At 39.5% G+C, this 13,152-nt stretch overlaps 1 pseudogene; it reads left to right on the forward strand.

The window, feature by feature from the left end:
- Nucleotides 1–492: 492 nt before the first annotated feature.
- Nucleotides 493–665, forward strand: LOC146511701 (5.8S ribosomal RNA; annotated as a pseudogene).
- Nucleotides 666–13,152: the final 12,487 nt, after the last annotated feature.

Genomic DNA, 13,152 nt, shown 5'->3' on the forward strand with positions numbered 1-13,152 from the left:
GACATAAAGTGAGTAAAAAACGTCCTAAATGCATTTAGAGTTTATTTAGAACTACAAATTAAATTTATTTTAGCAATTATTGTTTTTTGTAATGTCACAATTCCAACCCTGCTCCTTTACCCGACGGCCCCGCCCCGCCTCTACACCAAAGCGAGCCCGCTGCCCCGACCTCTTCCTCCGAGGGACGACGGAGGAGGGTCGGGACTGTGGCTCGTTGGAGGCGGGCGCCGGGGTCCCTGTCCGGCAACTACCGGTACCGGCCCGCCACGAGAACCTCGACCGAAAGCGCGGACTGGCGGTCTCGCCCTGGCTGCTGCCCGCGCGCCTCCGGGTACCCAACTCTCCTCCCTCCTGCGGAGGGAGCACGGGGGGTTCAATGTCTCCTCTCCCCTGCCTCGGCGGAGGAAGGAGCGCCCGGGGTTTTTTTTCCTCCAAATCCTTTTCCCCGTCTACGAAAGTGGCAACCCACAGTGAAACAAACAAAAACAATACGACTCTTAGCGGTGGATCACTCGGCTCGTGCGTCGATGAAGAACGCAGCTAGCTGCAAGAACTAATGTGAATTGCAGGACACATTGATCATCGACACTTCGAACGGGCTTGGACCGGCAAAAGTGACCCGAAATAGGCACTCTGGTGGAGTTACTTTGTGTGTGTGTGTGTTTATAAGTACTTTTAAACCTGATCCACAAAACAGCATAAGAGTAAAAGCAGAACTGACTGCGTTACAGCACCCGCTGCTTGTTGAGAGTAAAAGCGATATGCACTTTCATGTCTTTTTTTAGCGACTTTGTTTAGAAAAAAAGTCGCTAGGGGGTCTGAACACTCGCTAAATATAGCGACAAAGTCGCTAAGTTGGCAACACTGCTCACAGCTCATCCCCAGCTTATATGACCTCAGAGAGGTGATTGCTGCCCAGGTGGTAAATGAGTCCAATGAGCAGCAGCTGTGTCCTGGGGAGAGAGAAGAGCAAGAGAGAGACAGAGGGGTGGAGCAAGAGAGGAGGAGGCGGAGAAAAACACCACGCCCACACACGGGCAGTATCAGGAGGCCCAGCTAGGGCCGTAACAGGGCTGGATCAGGGTGTACTCACAGGAAGAGACCAACATCTATGTGTAGCCAGGTGAAAGGTCAGTATTATGGAACATGCCACTGGAAGGCACTGTTTCTTTTGGGGTACCCCTGAGAGTGCAAGGCCTGATGGGCATCCACAGAGACATTCATGGAAGTGCTAGCTTGCATTGGTGTAATGTTGGTGCGCAATGCCGTGTTTTCGCTGCGTGATCTGTTTTAAGGATGACGTATGGAACAGTTAAGGCACCAGGATTTGCTGTGACCGACTTCGCTGTTCATCTCTGAGGGATCTGGATTAATGCATTAATGCATTTTATTTTCTTATTTTTACAACCTTTTTATTTTCTTCTGAGCGCTTACTTTATCATTCAGATTACAAGAACCGCAAAAATAATCTGTGTTCTGGGCTGGTTAATTTAGCCAGGCTACACATGTACCAATCAGAGACCAGTGTCAGGGAAATTTGGTGACTTTTAGGCAGTTACAGTAAACCTAGGTCTATAAAATATTGATTCAGTTTTTGTAATTGTGCTTCTTTACACCACCACAGCAGTTTTCACCACAGAATCAAACAATCAAGATGTGATTAAAGTGCAGACTTACAACTTTAGTGTTTAGGGATAACAACTGTTTTTATGAAGATGAACAGGCGAGGTCTAATCCCTTGCTATTTCAAGACAGATGAGACAAATAAAATATCTGGAGATGATGTCAAGTGTTGAACTTGGTGGAGAGACGTCAGTGCAAATGAAGGACTCCATCACTACAGTAAGAGCTCCAGACCATCCATCCATCCATCCATTCGCTTCTGCTTATCCTTTTCAGGATTGTGGGGTGCGCTGGAGCCTATCATCATCATTAGAGTAAGAACTCCAGACCTTTGGAAAAAATGTAGGTTCATTCTATTCTTAAAAAGAGGGAATGTACACCAAAAGGCCCGAAAGACCAGAGAAGGCAATAAAAGTTCATGATCACAAAATTTTTTCAACCAAGATCTGGACAATAGGTAGGAGCATCACTGTCATTGCCTACACTCAAGAGATTCATTCATGAATGGAAATACAGAGGGTTTACAACAAGGTGTAAAATTTGATATCAGTCTCAAAAAACAGTATTGGGGTATCGACATATGTGACTGTGAGATGGAATAGCTGATTGGTTACTGGTGATGTAACATACTGACAGAACGGGATGAACTGTGAAGTGTACGGGGCTACACTGTCTGCTGACATTCAGTCAGATGCTGCAAAACTTATCAGGCAACGTTTCATAATGCAGCAAAGTGGGAAAGCAGCCCGATAGTTTTTCAAGGCTAGATCTGGCAAGGTTTGACCTTAACTCAGCAGAGGATACCTTTGAGTTAGTAAATACAAACTGAATGTAGACAGAGCTACAAACAACCAGAAACTGAGGTTGGCTGCAGTCAAGGTAAATGGTAAATGGCCTGTATTTATATAGCGCTTTACTAGTCCCTAAGGACCCCAAAGCGCTTTACATATCCAGTCATCCACCCATTCACACACCCATTCACACACTGGTGATGGCAAGCTACGTTGTAGCCACAGCCACCCTGGGGCGCACTGACAGAGGCGAGGTGTAGCAGAACATCTCAAATGAGCATTTAGTGATGTCTATATGTTTCAGACTTCTGAAAAAGCAACTAAAAACTGCTTTTAAAGTTTAAATAGCTTTAGTTTATCTAAGTCAGTGGTCCCCAACCTTTTTTGCGCCACAGACCGGTTTATGCCCGACAATATTTTCACGGACCGGCCTTTAAGGTGTTGCAGATAAATACAACAAAATAAAACTAGTACCGGTACCGAAAAAAATAAGATTTATTCATAACGTGAAAAGACCCAGGAAAACCGAGTTAACGATAAAAACGATAACAAAATAACGCTGAAAACTGATAAAAACCCTGAAAACCACACATTTCACACCTGAGCCTCAACTCTCGCGGCCCGGTACCAAACAACTCATGGACCGTCCGAGGCCCGGGAGTTGTGGACCGCTGATCTAAGTACATTTGAGCTAAACATGAATCCAACTGAATTCAAACTGAAAGTCTCCACTTCAATCGCATTCTGATTGTTTGAGTGGAAACAATCTATTGTAGTGATGTACAAGGGAAATTTACAAAAAAAAGCTAACAAAAACTAGATTGTCTGAACATTTATGAATCTAATTTTAAGCTGACTCAGTCTGCTCAGGGACCAACCACACTGCACTGAACTGGACTCCATATATTTGTATGCTACTCATGCCTGCTATTAACTTTGTTTTCCTTCTTCTTAACTGTCCAGTCTTGTTTCTGTCCCATTTCTTTTTGTATCTGTTGCTACAGAGCAGCATGTTCCTGCAGAGGTTAATGAAACCACCAACCTGCTGAGTGTTTATTGTTATTTTCTATTTTATTGCCTTTATATTCTCCTCCAACCAGTCGTGGCAGATGGCTAGCAGCCCTGATACTGGTTCTGCCTCAGGGTTTCCTTCTGTTTTTTTTGTTGTTTTTTTAACCTCGACACCATCACTGAATGTTCGACCACAGGACTCTTTCTCTGTAATGCTGCAGGGTCTTTACCTTACAATACAAAGTATTTTAAGTTGAATGAACTAATGAATTTGCACCATGTAAACACATCGGAACATGAATGACAGGTGTAAACAGACTGAGACACATGGAGAATAATTTACACTTGCACTGCCTCGAATTGCATGAATCACTTCCAGACTTGCCACCACAGACAGATCGTGAGTGTTTCCCTATATGGTTAAAAAGTAAGCGCAGTAAGAGAAGTAAGACCTTTAACACATACAAGCTAAAAGTGTAGGTGGAAATAGGAGAAAGAGGACAATAGGCAATGCAAGCAAACCTCATGGATAATGTTGCTTTAACGTCAGGATGAAATGACATTGTCAGCTTATATAAACCTATAAAGCCATTTTAAACACATTTCTTATTAGTCAACATAACCTTCAGTGCCTTAGTCACCCACTCTGATAACTATTTTTTATCACTTTTATCACTTAACTATTATTTTATCACAACAATATGAAATGAACACTATATATTTGCTTTGTAATGTTAGTATGTAAGCCTATGGAACATTTCTCAAATGCACTTCCATGGCATTCAAGCTGAAAGCCCCTCTTGCCGTTTTACCCCACAGCTTGACAGAGAGTCCTGCTGCTACTTGTATTTCTGCACTCAACCAACATGCACAATGTTCTCTAAAATCAATGCGACATTTCCAATAAAGGCTTTATTTCAGCTTGGATCTATTCATTTGCCAACATTGCTGCAAGCGCTGCTTCTGTTCACGTCCTCCCTTTACCCAAACACTTGTCCGCTAAAGCTTAAATTCCTACTGCGAAGCATCAGAGATCACAAAAGAATGGGGAAAAAGTCTTTAGCTGTCCCCAGGCAAAGGTTGATAATTCAAAGTGTTCATGCTTTTGTTGCTGTTGCTTTTGTTTAGCTCCCACAAAGTCTTAAAAAAATCAGGTTATACCATTAGAAGTCAAAGACTTTAAAACTTTATTACTGTACTGTCACACAGTTGTTTTAATGTGTGGATTCTGTAAAACAGAAAACTTTCATAACTACAAAATAATACTCTATAACTATAGTGTATAATCTAGGGGCTGATTAAACCTCACTATGATGGGGAAACAAAGACAAAATCAAGCTCAACTAACGACTTTTCTGACTTTGTCAAATTACACTTTGAAAAATAAATGAATCCAAGGACGCCTCCGTTCTATTCTATGTGGAAACATCAGCATCTATCCATCTGCAGTTCTGTTTTTTTTTCCATTGTACCAAGATCAAGGCCACAGGCTCTGTACTATAGCAAGTTCGGCATATCCTTCATATCTTTCTGTTACCTGAGGTTACTTACCCGTGTAATGGTTTGGGAGCAGGCTGGTGGGGGTTTCCTTTTCTCTCTTAGCTTGCTAGGGAAGGCTTCAATTCCTGCTCCACCCTCGGATAGGTGAGTTCTGCTTGCTCCCTTGCAAGTACCCCCACCTCTGTCTTCCTCTGGACCACATGTAAGACAAATGAATACAATTTTCAAAACAGTCCTTCCTCATTTATTCTAACTACCTTTCTCCCAAAGCTAATTTGGACTCTTGCCTGCCCAGTTTCCCCGAACAATCTTTTATTGTAAATAAAACCTGTGCACCTGCTTCCTGTTGTCCGAGTCTCATTTCTGGGATTATGACATACCCAACAATTGCAGTCACACAAAGCTATTTATCAATGTGGTATATTAACTCAGGGGTTAATGGAAAAGAGCTACTTTACTGATGAAGTTTAGCTAATTTGAAGCCAGTAAAGAAACCAAAAAGTATTTAACAGGGACGGCATTTGTTAATAAACATAAAAAATATAAGATCTAAACATGTAACATGTAACTTATAACAAAACTGATCATCTACATCTTCAGCGGGTCACATAAAACTTTGCAGTAAATAAAGAAATACAATCACCAATGACTAATTGTTTTTGCACCTTATATTTGAGATAAATAGAGCTCTGCTTTATCTCCACTGGTAAATTAAACTCAAAGTTTGAACAGCAGGTAGGTACATGGGGACATTATTCAGCAACAACGGCATTATATGTGACATTGGGAAATAAGAGAAGTATGATAGGGCCCCTTTAAGTAAAAAAAATCACATGAATATTTCTCTCATTTCTTACCTTGATTAAAGCTTCAAAGAATTTGCTCATAGTTTATCTTTATTTGGAGGTTCAACCTAGATTGTTAACACTCCAGAAGTTCTTTTTTTATAGTTAATAAATAGATACATTGATATTTTTATTGTGTTTGTAACAAAGCGCTTGCAAATTGTTCCATACAGTACATTAGTTTAACACCCTGGGCAGGGCCGTGCAGAGAGGTTTAAAGGGGCGGGTGCTCAAAGTTAAAAAGGGGCACATTGAACCAGGCTGAATAACAACAACACACATTCATCAAGAATCTAATATGGGAAGGGCAGGGCTGTGTTGATCTGAGACTGTAGACAGTAAAAAGTCCATAGGAGAGATGGTAGCTGATTAAACAAGTGTCATGAGATAATAACAAAATGCAAAGATTGGTGACAGCGCTTGGAACCATAAGGCAACAAAAAACTGTGAGAAATAAACTCGGCTCTGCCTGTGAATCACTCTTTGTTTCTCTTCTTCCTTCCATCTCATCATCTCATATATCACTCTCCACTTGCTGTCTATCTGAGAACAAGGCACAACTTGCTATTGCAATAAACTATAATCTAATTATCCACACCTAACAACTCTTGCACTTAATCTATAATAAAATGATGAGAGAAAAATGTTATAGCACTGCCTTTAGTAGCTTCACACAGCACCTACTGTTCCCTCCTCATGTCCTTACCAGGCATGTCTGGATAATGTTATATCATGAGTAATATTTTTTTTAAAAACCCATCTAAATAAAACACACACATGCACGCACAGTGACATTTTAGACCTTCTTCAGAATACTGTATATACTATGGGCATCACGGTGCTGATCCAGAATCCTTACATTATTATTTATTACTAGAGCTACAATAATAAAGCAATGAGGAGGGGGAAGTAATAAATATGAAATAATGTATTTATGATGATTCCATTTGTTTCACTATCCACTCTGTGCAGGGGCAAAGCTTATTACATTTTTAAACTGTAGACATACAATCATTTTACTGCTGTAAAATCCAAAATTTGTCTTATTTAAAATATAAATCTAATATAATCTGCTTCTTAATGTATGTTCTTTAAAATACAGCATGTGTTTTTTAATATATTATAATTATAATAATGCATAATTATGTGGACATGCATATTAGACCGTTTTTTAGTAAAATATAATCCCTCCAGAAAGGCAGGAAAAGTATGGAACGCCAGGACTGCCATAATGAATTAATTAAATACACCATTAAATAATTAATTAAATGTGGCAATAATTAATTTAAATTGGAATTAATTAATTAAATAAATAGTTATGACACATGTAATTAATTAATTATTGACACATTTAATTAATTATTTATGTATTTCACATTTTAATTAATTATTGACACATTTAATTAATTATTGACATATTTAATTAATTAATTATTGACACATTTAATTAATTATTTATGTATTTCACATTTTAATTAATTATTGACACATTTAATTAATTATTTAATGATATATTTATTTATTTCATTTTGGCAGTCCTGGCGCCTGGCTCTCACCATGAAATAATTTTATCTGTCAACCTCACCCATCAAACGCAGGGGGCGGGGTTAACGCTGCCCATGCAGCTTCTCTAACATTTGATTGGTTGCCGTGCAAAGTAAGTCAAAACAGGTCGATCCTAGATAATCGATTGCTTGTGTAGACTTGGGGCAGCCAGGTATCCCAGAATGCATTTCAAATCACAGGCAGCAATGTTGGTGGTGTAGTTTTAAAATAGCCCGTTTTTCTGTCACCAACTACACTTTTAACAGTGTTTTAGCTGCGAATGTCGCGCTGTAATCTTCACATGTCTGGTCAGGTTGTCAACATAGAACATGTTTGCAAAAGTGCTCAGATGTTTTCAGAGATTTCAGTAGCTCTGCTAACAGTCAGCATGCAGAGTGCACCGAGGGGGTTACGTTAACCGGTTTGTTTACATATTCCACTTTCCGTGTTCCACATGTTGCATTCGCAGATTCTCATTTTCACCAAACGATCGTCTCTTTCCACCTGGTCTTGTGTCTCTGTGCTTCTGTAACATAAAGAACGAGCTGACATTTTTCTCACGAAACCAGCGATCAGCTCAACAGACCCTCAGTTTACCTGCATGCATCCTCCTCCTCACCTGTCAGCTGTTCAACACCTGCTGCTAATTCAAGAAACACGCCCACGTTACCAGTTTAACTGGGCAGCCGGTGCTCGATATTACAATGTCAGCACATTTTTCTGCACAAGATAAGTAAATATAGTTTTTCCCAAGCGCAGAGCTGCTGGAGCTCGTTTTCCAACAGAGCACTTTATAGGCGAACCCGGCTGATGTCCAATCACCGGCACAGCTTTGAAACCTCACCTGAGTTTTAGCTCTCAGTGGTTAAACGCTGGACTTAATTCACTCAGGTTTTGTCTGTCGGGTCACGTTTACTCGCTGTTTTATTTACAACTGAGCAAATCGGTTTGGCTGAGGTTAAAGTTACGTTTCAGAACTGCACAGTTTTACAGACGTTTAATGGTTCACTGGCACATGTGTTAGACTGAACTATTTATCTGGTGTGTTTTGGATTTAACAGTGAAGTTTGAGATTAAACTGACTTTTAAAATGTTTTTATACAAAGAGGAAAGAGAAGGCGCATTTCCACCGAGAGGAGCAGAGTTTCCAACTACATGTTCATAATGCAGACTGCAACCTGGACAGAAATATTATATCATCTGTTTTTTAATAGTTATTCAACTGTATTCTAAGCACCAGCGATCTGTTAGAATTTTTAGAGTTTACTTAACTAAAAATAAATGAGGTTAACATATAATTTATGTGATTTCTTTTCTCTCTCTCTCTCTATTTATTTTTTTGCTTTTTCGGCCATGTTATGTTTAACTGTCAAAGGTTTGTTACAAACTATGAAACACATGGTGCAGACTTCTGGATGTTAGAAGAAAACTAATACTGCTCATGAATGAGACGAAAGGCAGGAAGGTGTCCTTTAAAACTAAACATGTTAGTAGGACCTCCCTATTTATATCATAGTTTATGAAATAGCACGTGTATTTCATTAATAGCCTACTGATTTCGGTGTAGTGGTGAACAGTCACACAGCTCACGTGGGTGTTATCTGTGATACTCCTTAACTATAATTTATCCAAGTTAACTTCAGTTAACTCTGAGCGGCTGGATCGACGGAGGTCAGACAACAATTTTACATGTATGATCTTAAAACAGGACACAGCCATTATCCGTCCTGGCCTCATATCAAATGTGAACGCAGACTGAGTCTGTGTTTGACGTTTGCTTTATATCTAATCTTCCTCTCAAACATTTAAACAGCAGCGAGTCTGCAGCTGAGGGAACACAAACTCAAATTGTCGGAACCGGTTTGCTCGTTTCTTGCGTTCATTTGGTAATTTATTAAATGTATAACTGTTATAACTGCTGAGTCTCTTACGCTGATGAAAATGCAGAAAACACAGATCACGAACACCTGTTCAACTAATCGCTTTCATTCCACTTTGATCTGCGACAAACTGACGGTTCATCTCCGTTACAGTGTTGCGTTAGACTGCTATATTTTTGTGTTCTTTATGCTGTAGATTTTCACGTCTCTGGAATAGTTGGCAGTATTAAGGATGCTTTTCTGTAAAATCATATTGATATGACCCGTGAATTATTCGTAGATGACAGTTAGATTAGTCAGCTGGGAAACTCTGGGTTAACTCAGAGAGCTGAAGATATCGTGGATATGCTGATCTTGCTCCGTGGTGTACAGGTCCGTTTACCCTCATGATTAATATTCACAATAAAAATATTAGCCGAACATCATGAAGTCTGTATGTGTTTCATGTCGAACAACCTTTGTACAGTTAAAGCCAGCAGTTACTACATGAGGAAACACCAACGTTATCTCTTTTATGCGTTTATACACAGGTCACTCTGATTACTGAACAAAAGCCCAACGATCAGCTGTTAATCGAATTTATTTTCTCTCTCTCCTCCTTAAACATGTTTTTAATGTTAGTTATAATTCAGAATTGGCGACTGAAACACGTAGGACACATAAGAACATCAGGAAATAAATCCCCGATAAATATAACCTCAGTAAAATAAGTCCGTGTCAGCGGGGATTATTACAGCTGTGTACCGGGGCCTGCGCTTTGTCGGCGGTAATAATAGCTCGATTGCTTGCGAGGCGAGCGGGTCTATCCACGCTTTGCCGTGAGACTGGGCAGACATCTCCGAAATCATCGAAGCACTTTTGCAAAGAGGCTGTATCTTGACAAACCGACCAGACACATGAAGATTAAACCACTACATTCTCGGCTAAAAAAATATTAAAACTGTATTTGGTGACACACACAAACAGGGTTTTTCAAAGTTCAGTTCTGTTAGTTTCCACATGCTGGTTGCTGTGTGCTAAAAACAATGGCCACCAGGCCAAAGCAATGGTTTTGAGTCGATCAGCGTTAACCCCGCCCCCTGAGTTTGATGGGTGAGGTTGACAGATAAAATTATTTCATGGTGAGAGCCAGGCGCCAGGACTGCCAAAATGAAATAAATAAATATATCATTAAATAATTAATTAAATGTGTCAATAATTAATTAAAATGTGAAATACATAAATAATTAATTAAATGTGTCAATAATTAATTAATTAAATATGTCAATAATTAATTAAATGTGTCAATAATTAATTAAAATGTGAAATACATAAATAATTAATTAAATGTGTCAATAATTAATTAATTACATGTGTCATAACTATTTATTTAATTAATTAATTCCAATTTAAATTAATTATTGCCACATTTAATTAATTATTTAATGGTGTATTTAATTAATTCATTATGGCAGTCCTGGCGTTCCATAGAAAAGCCTGGAAACTTACTTTAAAACGAAATATGTTCCCTAAAACGGTGGACAGAGCTACAGACCCATGACAGCCTTACACAGGTAGCCAGCAGCTGTGACCAGCACTACATGTGCAGTTAATGTTTGTCGCGCTGTTGCAAACACAGCACGCTCGTTTGTTTCAACATACCAACGTGTACGTAATAAGCTAATACTCCTGTGTGCTACACACTAGTGATGTGACGTTCTGTATCGAGGCTTCGAAGCGTGTGTCGAGTAATTGAGGGGACGTTTCCCCGAAGCGCGTATCGAGGCTTGCTTCATTTATGGGAGGAGCTGAAAATGATGACGTCCGAAGCCTCGCTGCCCGGCTGTACCACGTGACTGGTTCATGAAGCGGTTCAAACTTTGCCGCGAGATATGACAGCGATATGAACCCCTCAGACTTCATTCAGAAATGTAGGTGTTTGATGGAGAGTTGCGGTTAGTGAGAGTTAGAGACAGTTTGGAGAGAGTTTGGAGGTTTATGAGAGTGAGGAGAGAAAGTCAGGAGAGAATGGAGCCAGCTAAGAAGAGGAGGATGTCCTCCCCTGTGTGGGAACATTTTGATTTTATTCCTCTCAACAAGTTATGTAAATTTCTACAGAAGATGTATTTTCATAATACTGATGGTGCAATAAAACATATGTTAAGCTGTCTTTACTTTTGTACAAGGTGAAGTGTTTGCTATGTGCCAGGGAGCTGGGATATAACAACAACACCTCATCCATGCTTAGGCACTACAGAGCTTTGCATGAGAATAGGGGGAACACAGATTGTGGAGCAAGACCAGGTGAGCCATCAAATGCCATGATAATATAGCATGCAGTAATGTTACTAAATGATATAACAATATTATACAATGCAATAAGTGACGTGTGTGATATTTATATTTGTGCTTTGTTTTTGTTGTCTTTCCTCAGGAGAACAATCTCAAATAGATGAAGACCTGGTTAGCATGGTGATTGAGGACTCCCACCCATTTAGCATTGTGGAGGACAAAGGATTTAAAAGATTTGTTAAATCATTAAATCCTAGCTATGTTCTCCCCACTAAAAAGGTCATAAAAGCAGTGAAAATTTAGTTTTTACAGAATAAAATGTGGGCAGGACTGAGGCTCAAAGCCTCAGTGTGTAGCTGTCCATACCTGAACGTTACAAAAGCACAACCACTGTCCACACCCCAACCACACCTCACCTCACAGTAAATGATCATTTCCATTTTAAGCATTTCCAAATGATCATTTTCCATACTGCCAGCATAAATATACACAGTATACTGCCATCACTACAATATACATGTTTTACACACTCCTTTTGTTGTTGACATTTACAGGCTGTTTGCAAAAGGCCACACTCTTCAAATTCATGCCAACTAATATTTTTACGTCCAGTAGGTGTCCTACTAGAGCAAATGAAGCTTCAAGAAGCTTTGCACTGGGGTGAACCAATTGGATGAAAAGCTTCAGTGCTTCATGAAGCTTCATCTGCCCATCACTACTACACACTACAGTGTACGCTGTACACCTACTTACTGGTTTTGTCGCATCAGTCTGTGTCTCTGAGTTAATTTGTGTTTCTCCTACAGCTAAAAATGCGCGTTCTCTTTGTGAGCTCGTTCCCGGCTCGTAACCAGCGCGTTCTGCCGTCAAGGGCGATGATTGGTTAAATGTGATCATGTGACTGATGCAAGCCAGATCCTTTTATTTAGCAAAACTGTGATTAATAGTTAAATATTATTGTTGAGGGGCACAGACAGGACTCCGCACGCACACACACATTTAAAAAAATATATATATTTTTTTAAAAGTTGCCTCAACAAAAGGGCACTTTGGGCACCCATCAGGAAAGGGGCGGGTGCTCAAGCCCCTCTAGCCCCCCCCTCTGCACGTGCCTGACCCTGGGAGCTGAATATGAACCCATTTCTCTCTGACCCACATGTTCACAGCAGTTTATTAAACAGAACATAACAAAAAACTGAACTTTTGAAAGTACAGGCTAATCCAACAATAAAACGTTGAAAAAAATAGTTGTGTACAACTTTTAACACCTCCAAAACACGTTTAAATGTACATGCCAATTAAAATAGACCCACTATGCTGTATTCAGTGCATTAACAGTAGATTAACAAGGCTACAACCCACAAAGAAGTAAACAACCATTAGTCATTAATCTTTCTAGTAACAATACTGGAGCTGACAGTTAATTCATTCAGAGATGAATCTGTAATAATGTATGAGTGCATGAGTAGGTTTCTCCCCTGGAGGAATTTTTAAATGTAATTTATAAATCCAGCAAAGACTAATGCTTTAGTTTTTGTTATTTTTTTGCTATTTTATACAACTGAAAAGTGGAGCCACTTATATATTTTTGTTAGATTGTATTGTTTAAAAAAATGTTTAAAAAAAAAAACCTTTTAGAGAGCCAGAAGCGTCCTTGTGCATGAAGGAGATATACACAGATTATAT

The sequence above is a fragment of the Neolamprologus multifasciatus genome, chromosome 9 (assembly GCF_963576455.1).
Source record: "Neolamprologus multifasciatus chromosome 9, fNeoMul1.2, whole genome shotgun sequence".
In the NCBI taxonomy this organism is placed as follows: domain Eukaryota; kingdom Metazoa; phylum Chordata; class Actinopteri; order Cichliformes; family Cichlidae; genus Neolamprologus; species Neolamprologus multifasciatus.